This window comes from Rutidosis leptorrhynchoides, chromosome 5, assembly GCF_046630445.1.
Source record: "Rutidosis leptorrhynchoides isolate AG116_Rl617_1_P2 chromosome 5, CSIRO_AGI_Rlap_v1, whole genome shotgun sequence".
NCBI classification, from domain to species: domain Eukaryota; kingdom Viridiplantae; phylum Streptophyta; class Magnoliopsida; order Asterales; family Asteraceae; genus Rutidosis; species Rutidosis leptorrhynchoides.
Genome location: NC_092337.1, coordinates 22232861 through 22245858, shown reverse-complemented (window position 1 = coordinate 22245858; position 12998 = coordinate 22232861).

The following is a 12998-nucleotide window of genomic DNA, read 5'->3' as shown; positions in this document are numbered from 1 at the left end:
ATATTACTAATATATATATATATATATATATATATATATATATATATATATATATATATATATATACACAAATATAATTGTTTAAAAATATAGTGTACGCAATAAGCCGTCTCCCTGTGGAACGAACCGGACTTACTAAAAACTACACTACTCTACGATTAGGTACACTGCCTATAAGTGTTGTAGCAAGGTTTATGTATATCCCATCTATATAAATAAATAAAACTTGTATCATATTTTGCCGTATTTCATATTTAAATTAGTAGTATTTCGTAAACATCGCTGCACACATCATCCATATTTGAATATTAATAATATAATAATTTTAATTTTAATTACTATGTTAAAAAAGTAAATAATAATAATATTGTTCGTTCAAATTTGAGTATTTATATTTTTATTAATAATAATAATAATTAGTAATAATAATTGCCTTTTATATTTTTTTTAGAAAATTAAAATTACAATTTAGGAGAGATTAATTGTGACGCTCCGTACAAAATCAACATGTATGGATCATCAACAACAGGATCATTACAAGGTCAAATACTATATGCTGTTTGAAAACCAGTTTTGCATTCATAAAAGATAGCGTTTTACAAAAGATAACGTGACACAAAGGTCGTTACAAAGTCATTATTTGAAAATAACATAAGTTACGAATGCAAAAAGAAAAGTTCCATGATTGAGACATCTCTAAGTAATGCAGCGGAAATCTAACACAGCAGGTCCGTAACAGCAAGTCTATAACACCAAGACAGCAAGTCTAAGAGCGGAAGCAACAACGTCTAAGCACCTGTGAAATACACGCTTAAAAAGTTAACACGAATGTTGGTGAGCTATAGTTTGTTTGTAATCAGTAAAGTAGACCACGAGATTTTAGTGCTTCAACAAGCAGTTTAAATCAGTAATTCGAATCAGTATGATAAATTATATGCTTATCTGTGGGCACCCGGTAACTAACTTAACGTAATAATGATACCCCCTAAAAGTACACTTGGCGAGTGCGTATGTCCTCGAAGTATCAAACACCCGTTAAATGCTAGCGCGACTAGCCCGAGTGGGGATGTCAAACCCTATGGATCCATATATAATATTCGCGTTCACCGGTTCAAAACCAATGATTAAACGTTACCGTGCTAAGGGGAATCTTTATGCCGTTATATAACCCATACATATGTAAAGTTTAAGTACTCATGTCTAGTATGTAAAACGTAAAAAGCGTATGTATTCTCAGTCCCAAAAATAGTAAAAAGTAGTAAAGGGATACTATAACTCACAGTGAATAAGCAGTAAAAGTCGATATGAAACGTATGCAGGTAGTAAGTCGGTCCGAAAGGTCGTCAACCTAAGTCAAAGGTCACTAGGTCAGTATGTTGTCCCCAAAAGTTTAAAAGTGAATAAATTACGTTTAAGTGTCATCATCAACATCATTATTATCATCATCATTCATCAACACTAAGGTAAGTTTAACAAGAATAGAGATCGAAACAAAAGGCTGACTTCGGACAGCTGTTACGACCCCTTTACAAATCAAAAAGACGTATAGTCAGTGGATATGGCTCCGTATGTGAGTCCTCTAACCGTTGACCAATTTTCAGAACCTAACTCGTCTTCGTTTGACCGTGAAGATGGTTTAAGTGTGAGTAGGTCAGAAATTTCAGCACAACGTTACAAAGGCATAGTGACTTTCGGAAGGCTATAAATCCTAAACCGTATATCGGATTAAGTCAAGGCCTAAACAAAAAGTCATCTAATCGAAACGAACTATCTGAAAATCAATTTACCAGAAGCCTAGGAGTCTGATCAGACCCCGAAAATCAGCAAACAAGTGCTCCGGTAAAGTCCTTGGTGCTTGATGCTCATCACGGTTCTCATCCTTGATGCTTGTAAGCTTCAAGTGTACAACTCGTTGATGTTTTAGCATCACTTTGACCAAGGTTCAACCATAAATACATAACTAAGAGTAAAATCTATCATTCTACAAGTTTTGAACATCAAGATTGCCTCTTTATTGCATAGATCTAATAAAGCTTCAACCTTTGTTCATTTTACACAAGTTTATGAATCTCCATCATATATGATGATGAAGACTTGATCTTTATCATCACAACAAACACAAAAAGGTTCCAAGTGAGATCTACAATAATAACTTAGATCTCAAGTATTAAGAAAACCCTAAGCTAGAAAGCTTGGATCTTTACAAGATTAATGAGACCACAAGCTAGAAAGCTAAGATCTTTAACTAAATAATGAAAGTAATGAGACTATAAGCTAAAAAGCTAAGATCTTTAACATAATAATGAAACCCTAAGCTAGAAAGCTTGGATCTTTAGTGTTCTTGAAGATCTTGAAGCATAAAGCTTGGATCTTTAAGATACATGAAGATCATAAACACAAGTTTTGATCTTTATAACAAAACAAAGAAATTACAAGCTAGATCTAACAAGTAAATGAATATTCCAAGCTAGAAAGCTTGAATCTTTCATGTTCTTGAAGGATTCAAACTCAAGTTTGAATCTATAAGATATAACAAGATCAAAAGCTAAAAGCTAGATCCATAAAATGATGACGATGATGTCGACTTTATGAAGAAGAAAAGAAGAAGAAGAAAATTTAAAGCTTACACTTTTTAGAGTGAGAAAGACTAGAGAGAGAATTAAAGAGTAAGTGTGTGTAATTTGTAAATGAGAGCAAGTGTGAATTGTGAGGAAATAGCTTGGTATTTATAGGAAATGAGGGTGGTGGGGAGGCTCCAAAACTGTAGCCTTTGGGAGGGGATAAGGGGGACTAACTTTTGCTTTTTGGTTAATGGTTGTCTAAAGTTGATGCTTATGTTAGGATCCCATGCAACATTAAGGATAATGCTTAACAAAAATGCTAGTATGTTTATAACGACCCTCATTTTTTTCATTCTATATTTTTCCATATTAAATGCCCAACAATATAATTAAACTTAACAATTAAACTTCAATTAACAGTTGTTAAGCATTAAGAATTATAAAATATAATAATTAACTTTGTGTAATAAACGACAAGTTAATAAAAGATAAAAATAACGAGCTTATTAATTTTTGTGAACAAAATAAATAACCTTAAACCTTATACACTTAAATAATTAAACTTAGATAATTAAGGAACCATTTAAGCTAATCTAAAGTATAAGGACTAAAGTGAAAAAGTTCCCAACTCCTTCCCCTAAACCCTAGCCGAAATTTTAAAGGGAAAATTACCCTTTTACCCCTCTAAAATTTCGGCCAAATCACCCCCATCACCTCCTCATTAACCTAACTTGTTCCCTAAGTAATTCCTAATTAAACCCAAATTCTAGAATTATCTAAACCCTCCTATAAATAGAGACTTAGGCTAGTGCTAATCTTGTACCAAAACACATTCACAAATCTCTCTCTCAAATCTCTCTCTCCCTCTCCTTATTTTCGGCCAAAAACCGAAAATCACCACCACCCCCATCGAAGATCATCAACATCATCAAGATCTTCAAGTAATCTTCAAGTTGTTCATCGTGTTCTTCGCGTTCTTCAAAGATCTTCAAGGTGTTCTTCGATCTTCATCTTCAAGTGTTCATCAACTTTTTCTTGTTAATCTTCATTAATCTTTATCAAGGTAAAACCCTAGATCCAAACTTTTGAATTTTATCTTTTCGATTCATCTTTATGTTCATAATCATGTTTATGTTCTTAGTCTTATTCATAATCATATTCATATTGTAAAAAAAAAAAAAAATAATATGCATATACATATACATACATACGGCCTAGATAAAAAAAAAGTTTTGTTTAGATCTTAAATAACCTAAAACCTAGTAAAGATTTTGTTAAGGTGATTATAATTGGAAAGTATGTACACATTACATTGATATGTTTGCTATAAAAAAATATATAAATATACATATACATACATATATACGGCTATATGTATATATAAAAAAAAAAGATTTTTGCTAAATCTTAAAAACCCTAAGGATTTGATAAAGATTTGATAGTGTTTAAAAAGGAAACAAAATATGTATACATATATATATACATACGGCATATATACATATATATAAAAAACTATTTTCTATATATAAATATATATATATATATATATATATATATATATATATATATATATACGGTATAAAAAAAATATAAAAACTATATATATATATATACATATACAAGATTACACACACATATATATATATATATATATATATATATATATATATATATATATATTAAATACATAAAACCCTAATATTACTTAAACCCTAATTTATTAAAACCCTAATTCATTAAACCCTAATTTATTACTTAGCCCTAAACATTTATTATTAAACCCTAATAATCATTACCTAATCTTTACTTCACTAAACCCTAAACCTAATAATACTATTAAACATTTATTACTTAAACCCTAATCATTAATTAATTAATAAACTCTAACTATTAATACTACTTAACTAATAAACCCTAATACTACTTATACTATATTACTAATATTACTTAACACCTATACACTTACTACTACTAACACTTATAATATACTACTTATAGTATAACACACGATTACAATAGTCATTCACGATAACGTGAGGATTACTCGAATGTCAACGCTACTTATGGCCTAGGGTGATCCTTGGTACCACTATGGGACGCTTGTGGATTACGAATGCCAAACTTAGATTTTGGTCAAGAAATCCTGGGCCAACCGGTATCAACTGGTCATTCTGGTGACTCGGCGGTGGAATAGATGTTTGGGTATGATGCACAATGTCAAACCCGACTATAGTAATCATACACTTAGTTATCTTCACACTTAATAGGTGGTAGACTTATTAAGGACAACTCACTATTGTTCGACACTAACTTACTAAAGGTAGAAACTGTGGAAACTTACTAAAAGTGGAAACTTACTAAGAATGGAAACTTAGTAAAACAAACTATACTTAAAACACTTGCATACTTAAACCTAAATTTGGGTAAAACACTTAACTAATCTTAAATGTCATTAGGTTGACTTTCTGCTCATCCATCCAAACTTTCTATTCCGAGGAATAACAGCTCTTCTCTACTTACTAAGGTGAACTCATAGCCCCTCTCTTTATTGCTAGCAACTTATTTAACTTTTTGGGGTGAGACATATGCTACTTTTACTATTTACAATTTAGACACAAGTACCAACTGTTAAACTATGCTATACCCGGCTATGTCCGACTAAGTCCCTACAGTGATATTTTTAATTGCTCGTTGAATGTATTCTTAATTATTGGGGGTAGGCCTATCGGGAGTAACGTCTCCGATACATTTGACCAAGTCATTGTATTACTTAATAATGAAATTAAACCGACAAGGACAGACACAACTTGTCATTGGGGCAAACTTTGAACGTTTAGTCTAAATATCATGAACTGGCATAACTTTTTGATCCCAGCGAGATCAACTTTTAAGGTCTTTGTGATCTTCTTTGATAACTAAAGATCTGTGTGATCTACTTTATAAACAAAATCTTGTGATCTAAAAACAACGATAACTACTCTTGTTAAACCTATGATTTTACTCAACCTTTTTGGTTGACACTTTATCATTTTTGTCTCAGGTGCTGATTAATCAAGCTTATTTACTTACTGCTTATGTGATGCTACTTGGACTTAGGATCAAGAACTATCGCATTTATTATTCTTGCATTTGAAACATTTACATCATTGTAATTTAAATTCTTGTAACGACATTTCATTTTCAGCTGCGTACTCAATAAAAGTTTGTATTTATCATTTAGTATTGTTCTCGTATTATAATATGTTGGTTTATTTGATATTAGTGACGTTTTCTTCCAGACCCTATCTTGAGGACGTCACAGAGTGGTATTAGAACCAGGTTTGCATCTTTATGTGTGCCTTACTTGTTAGCTAGGGTGCCTTAGCAATCTAGGAAACTATAACCTTTTCTGCCTTAGACTTTAAAGCACTTAGGATTGCCTTGTAACCTTAAAACATATGCTTTACAATCTTATCTTAAAACTGATCGAAATCTCTTTCCTAATGTTAGGATGTCTAATTTTCATCAAGCGAACAAAATGACTCTTTTCGAGCCAACCGAAAAAGATACTGAAAGGTCTTCTACTGAAAGACCAGTCCAAAGTCCACCTTATGGCATTGGTAGTCCTCCCTCACCAAATTATAGCCCGGATACTCTACCTACTTCTCCTGATTTTCACCCGACTCAAGGATCTGAAAGCCCTGCTAATTCTGCCGACTCTGGCTCTTATCACTCACTGTTATATAAACCGATGAGTACACCTGAATGGAACGCTCTTCAAGATCTCCCTAACTACGACAGTGACTTCTCAATTTATGAGCCGAAAGAAGAATCTATTGAAGAATCATCTGAAAACTCAACTCTAAAGAGAAAGCAACCCGAACCCGCTACTACTGGTGAAACCAGTCCATTATTTTGTAATAACATGGAGCACGTAATGGTGAAGCGTGATATCATCAACCTTCAGAGTAGTTGTGAGAAGAATAGAGAGTATAGCAGATGCCATATTGCTCGGATAGAAGTACGTCTAAACAACCTAGAAAAAGAAAACAAAATCTTGAAGGAAATCATCAAAGAGTCCTTCGACTCTCAAACCGAAAGGCTAGAGAAACTTGTGAAGAATAACATGGACAAAGTGATGGAGAAAGTGATGGCTGAGAAAGAGAAGAAATGAAGCGTGTCTTGTTCTTTGTTTTCCTATTTATTTATTTTCCATTTTCCTATCTATATAAAGGCTGTGCCTTAAATTATTCACATTTCCAACTCGTGTAATAAAGGCTTATTTAATGCCTCGTTCTTAACAATATAAAGTGTTTCGTTTATATCATATTCACCTTTATCTCGCTTAAAATTTTTCAAACTTATGACCTAACAGATTTATCAAACCTCCATACACCCTTATGTAGTGAAGAATCATGGTTCGTCCAACCGCACCAACTCTTACCACGATGTTTCATAACTTTCTCGTTTGACCACGTCCATTTCATAACTTTCACAACTTCCATAACTTTCAAAGATATGAAAGTTGACCAAGTCAATAAAGACTGCAACTTAAAACTAGCCAAGCATAACTCGACAAGTTTGTAACTGTTTTCATGGATGACATTTCGATCTGCTCCAAGAGTGAGAAAGAATATGAGCAACATTTATTCTTGAACTCTTAAGAAAAAGAACAACTCTAAGCAAACTTTTCCAAGTGCAAGTTTTGGCTAAAACCGACATGTTATCGATCCAGCTAAGATTACTGCTATCCTTAACACACTATATTAGAAATCATCATTGATCACATATCCTGACCTCATGGGGTGATATTGAAATGGAAATATGAATTAGTGAAATATAATGACGGTGGCCAACGTGATTATATTACGGTAATTCATAGAAATATTCCAATATCATGACATATGGAATAGAAAGTGAATCAAAGAAAACTCTCAAGCTATCTGTTCAAAAACCCAAATATAAGGGCATGAAAGGAGAAAAATGATCATCATGATATTAGTAGATATGAAGAACTCATTCTAATCAAACTATATATCTATCTCATACTCATTTAACAAACTTTCATGTACCATAAAGGTTGTAAACAATCGAATCTTGAAATTTTACATTCCTTTATCCTAAATAGATATCTCCTGATCATTGATACTTAATCATCACTTGTTATATCCAAATCCTCTCTGTTATTACACTTTCGGTGTAAATTTTCATATGACTTTCAAAAACCCATGTCACTTGAACCCTCAAATGTCGATATTACAAACACCATGTCCAATATCACATTATCTATGTCGAGATGATAAATATCTCATATGCATAATCTTTTGAAGAATGGAACCTCCATACGTGTATCGTTTTGACTATCATAGTCAAGAAACTTATGTACTCGTACATCTACTTATAATAGACTATCATGCAAGTAATGGTGTCATACTCAGACAATAATCGATCATTGTCAACTCGAAAATCAAAGGTAAAATACACTATTTCAAGTTGTGGCTTGAGCTAACCTCATCACATCTGAAAAACTGTTGTAACAATTCAAATGATTCCATCATACTTTAACGTATCCTCCTCTCGGACCAACTAAGGCTGAATTCAAACGATCATTTCATAGTTGAAAGTCACTGCTTTAGCATTTATTTATACTTGTCTATGCAACTGCCGGATTATTCATGCCGAGTTCTCGAACTCTCACTATCACTCGAACGATTCAAAGTTTGCAAATCTTATTTGAAGTTCTTTCATAAATAACTCTAAATCCGAGGGATTTACTCATTTGATGATAATCACATTATCTTCCTTCTTACTTTAATGTTAACATTTTGAGTCCAAGAACTCATGCCCTGATAAAAGTCAATTCATTAGTTTTCACTACCTTGAAACAATTATTACACAATTATCCTCGGAATTTTTAAAATCTTCAATCAATTTTTCTCAAACAAATAAACTATTAAATACAAGTACCCCGTTTTCCAAAGATTTCTTACACGAGTCTTTATTTTCAAACTGTCTCGGAATTTATAAAAATGATTTTTCACTTATGCGATTTATACAATCTTATACATAAATTTTACTTTACGTACTTTGACTATTACATATCAAATTATATTTTTGCTTCTACAAATTTTCACTTTGATTAAATCGGAATTACTTTACAAAATTTTACGTAACCCTAGTTTTACTATGAACATCATTTTGTCACCTCCTCTAAAATTACTTTCACTAATTATATAAAAACTTTCTCATTTTTATCAATTTACCTTTGTTTTATCAAATTAAACATTCTTTTAAACAACTCTTTTTTCGTAATGTTCAAATTATTTCACGTAAAATAATACGTGTTGTACATAACTCAAGTCTTACTAATAACTTTGCTTCGTTTATATTGACACCTCAAATGTCACACCTTTTCAAAAATTACTTTGGCTTATTATTTTTCGTATTGCTCTCCAATGTGTTTGAATCACCTCTATTCTCATTCTCCGTGTAAGAACGAGACTTACCACTTTACGTACATCATCTCTTCCGTGCTATGCTAATCGTTAAGAAGTTTCTACTTCCGATATTTCATGGCTAAACCACAACGCTCTCGTAAATGTTAAATCTATGATCATTTGAACAAGGAAGCAAAGGTTCCTTCATGATATAAACAATATCTTATAAACGATGATTCACATTTATTTGAATCCGTGTTTAAACTCGTAAGTAAATAATAAAACGACTCGCCATTGGTGCGAAAACACTTTTCCTACCCTGAAGGAGTTACCTTTATGAAGGTACTCTAAACAGTTCTTTCTTCATGAATTGCAACTAGATGTTATTCTAGTCAAGTTTCAGTCTATGATTCGACATGAAACTGAAATCATAAATCTTAAAGCTACATTCTAAAACTATTTCTAAAGACAAGTTCTCATGTATACTGAATGATGCCTTACATTAAATCGCTCGTATTATCCGGAGGTCAATGAATTCTCAACTAACATCTCATTTGTCTATTAGACATCTCTTGAAAACTAAAGGTATTATGGTTACCTTTTGAAACTTGAAGCTGGTACTATCTCTAACAAACACCAGCCATGCATCAAACTATGTAACTGAAATATTTACGTACTCTACTCTATTTTATCTGCCCTACTATTGTGGCATGAACAACTCAAGACTCTAATGAGCTTCACGACACATTTAATGCTGGTATAGCATCATCTTTCCTTTTAAAGGAAAACTAGTCAAGCGACACTCTTGTTATTCCTTGGAAAAACTCCGCATTTAATGCACTTGTAAAAGACCTATTAAGGTTAAGGATCATGAGATCAAACATGTAAATAAAACAATATACTTATTGTTAATACTCATTGGAATTCACGTAAGGGCCCCGATTGTACCAGGGAACGTGAAAATCAAACTCTGTTGATAAAATCCGTTAGGATTCGCGTAGAAGCCCCTAACATACATGGGAACGTGAAGACCAAATGATACAGAAATATCCCCATCTCTTCTCAACTGCAGATGCAAACGAGGAATCTACTTAAAACTTCGGGACGAAGTTTCTAATAACGGGGAGGTACTATAACGACCCTCATTTTTTCCATTCTATATTTTTCCATATTAAATGCCCAACAATATAATTAAACTTAACAATTAAACTTCAATTAACGGTTGTTAAGCATTAAGAATTATAAAATATAATAATTAACTTTGTGTAATAAACGACAAGTTAATAAAAGATAAAAATAATGAGCTTATTAATTTTTGTGAACAAAATAAATAACCTTAAACCTTGTACACTTAAATAATTAAACTTGGATAATTAAGGAACCATTTAAGCTAATCTAAAGTATAAGGACTAAAGTGAAAAAGTTCCAAACTCCTTCCCCTAAACCCTAGCCGAAATTTTAATGGGAAAATTACCCTTTTACCCCTCTAAAATTTCGCCAAAATCACCCCCATCACCTCCTCATTAACCTAACTTGTTCTCTAAGTAATTCCAAATTAAACCCTAATTCTAGAATTATCTAAACCCTCCTATAAATAGAGACCTGTGCTAGAGCTAATCTTGTACCAAAACACATTCACAAATCTCTCTCTCAAATCTCTCTCTCCCTCTCCTTATTTTCGGCCAAAAACCGAAAATCGCCACCACCCCCATCGGAAATCATCAACATCATCAAGATCTTCAAGTAATCTTCAAGTTGTTCATCGTGTTCTTCGCGTTCTTCAAAGATCATCAAGGTGTTCTTCGATCTTCAAGGGTTTTGATCTTCATCTTCAAGTGTTCATCAACTTTTTCTTGTTAATCTTCATTAATCTTCATCAAGGTAAAACCCTAGATCCAAACTTTTAAATTTTATCTTTTCGATTCATGTTTATGTTCATAATCATGTTCATGTTCTTAATCTTAATCATAATCATATTCATATTGTAAAAGAAAAAAAAATAATATGCATATACATATACATACATACGGCCTAGATAAAAAAAAAAAGTTTTGTTTAGATCTTAAATAACCTAAAACCTAGTAAAGATTTTGTTAAGGTGATTATAATTGAAAAGTATGTACACATTACATATATATGTTTGCTATAAAAAATATATATAAATATACATATACATACATATATACGGCTATATGTATATATATATAAAAAAAAGATTTTTGCTAAATCTTAAAAACTCTAAGGATTTAATAAAGATTTGATAGTGTTTAAAAAGGAAACAAAATATGTATACATATATATACATACGGCATATATACGTATATATATAAAAAATATTTTCTATATATATATATATATATATATATACATACATGTTAAATACATAAAACACTAATATTACTTAAACCCTAATTTATGAAACCCTAATTCATTAAACCCTAATTTATTACTTAACCCTAAAATTTTATTATTAAACCCTAATAATCATTACCTAATCATTACTTCACTAAACCCTAAACCTAATAATACTATTAAATATTTATTACTTAAACCCTAATCATTAATTAATTAATAAACCCTAACTATTAATACTACTTAACTAATAAACCCTAATACTCCTATACTATATTACTAATATTACTTAACACCTATACACTTATACTACTACTAACACTTATAATATACTACTTATAGTATAACACACAATTACAATAGTCATTCACGATAACGTGAGGATTACTCGAACGTCAACGCTACTTATGGCCTAGGGTGATCCTTGGTACCACTATGGGATGCTTGTGGATTACGAATGCCAAACTTAGATTTTGGTCAAGAAATCCTGGGCGAACCGGTATCAACTGGTCATTCTGGTGACTCGGCGGTGGAATAAATCTTTAGGTATGATGCACAATCTCAAACCCGACTATAGTAATCATACACTTAGTTATCTTCACACTTAATAGGTGGTAGACTTATTAAGGACAACTCACTAGTGTTCGACACTAACTTACTAAAGGTAGAAACTGTGGAAACTTACTAAAAGTGAAAACTTACTAAGAATGGAAACTTAGTAAAACAAACTATACTTAAAACACTTGTATACTTAAACCTAAATTTGGGTAAAACACTTAACTACTCTTAAATGTCATTAGGTTGACTTTCTGCTCATCCATCTAAACTTTCTATTCCGAGGAATAACAGCTCTTCTCTACTTACTAAGGTGAACTCATAGCCACTCTCTTTATTGCTAGCAACTTATTTAACTTTTTGGGGTGAGACATATGCTACTTTTACTATTTACAATTTAGACACAAGTACCAACTTTTAAACTATGCTATACCCGGCTATGTCCGACTAAGTCCCTACAGTGATATTTTTAATTACTCGTTGAACGCATTCTTAATTATTGGGGGTAGGCCTATCGGGAGTAACGTCCCCGACACATTTGACCAAGTCATTGTATTACTTAATAATGAAATTAAACCGACAATGAAATGTCCCGTTCATATTGATTATAAACGTTCCATATTAATTGATTTCGTCGCGAGGTTTTGACCTCTGTATGAGACGTTTTTCAAAGACTTCATTCATTTTTAAAACAACCATAACCTTTATTTTATCGATAAAGGTTTTTAAAAAAAAAATTCGTAGATTATCAAATAATGATAATCTAAAATATACCGTTTACACACGACCATTACATAATGGTTTACAATAAAAATATATTACATCAAAATAATTTTCTTAAATGCAGTTTTTACACAATATCATACAATCATGGACTCCAAATCTTGTCCCTATTTTAGTATGCAACAGCGAAAGCTCTTAATAATCACCTGAGAATAAACATGCTTAAAACGTCAACAAAAAATGTTGGTGAGTTATAGGTTTAACCTATATATTATCAAATTAATATAATAGACCACAAGATTTCATTTATTCAATAATCTTACACTCGCAAGTGTATAAAAATCATTCTATGATGAACACCTGATAATCGACATTAACATAATGCATATAG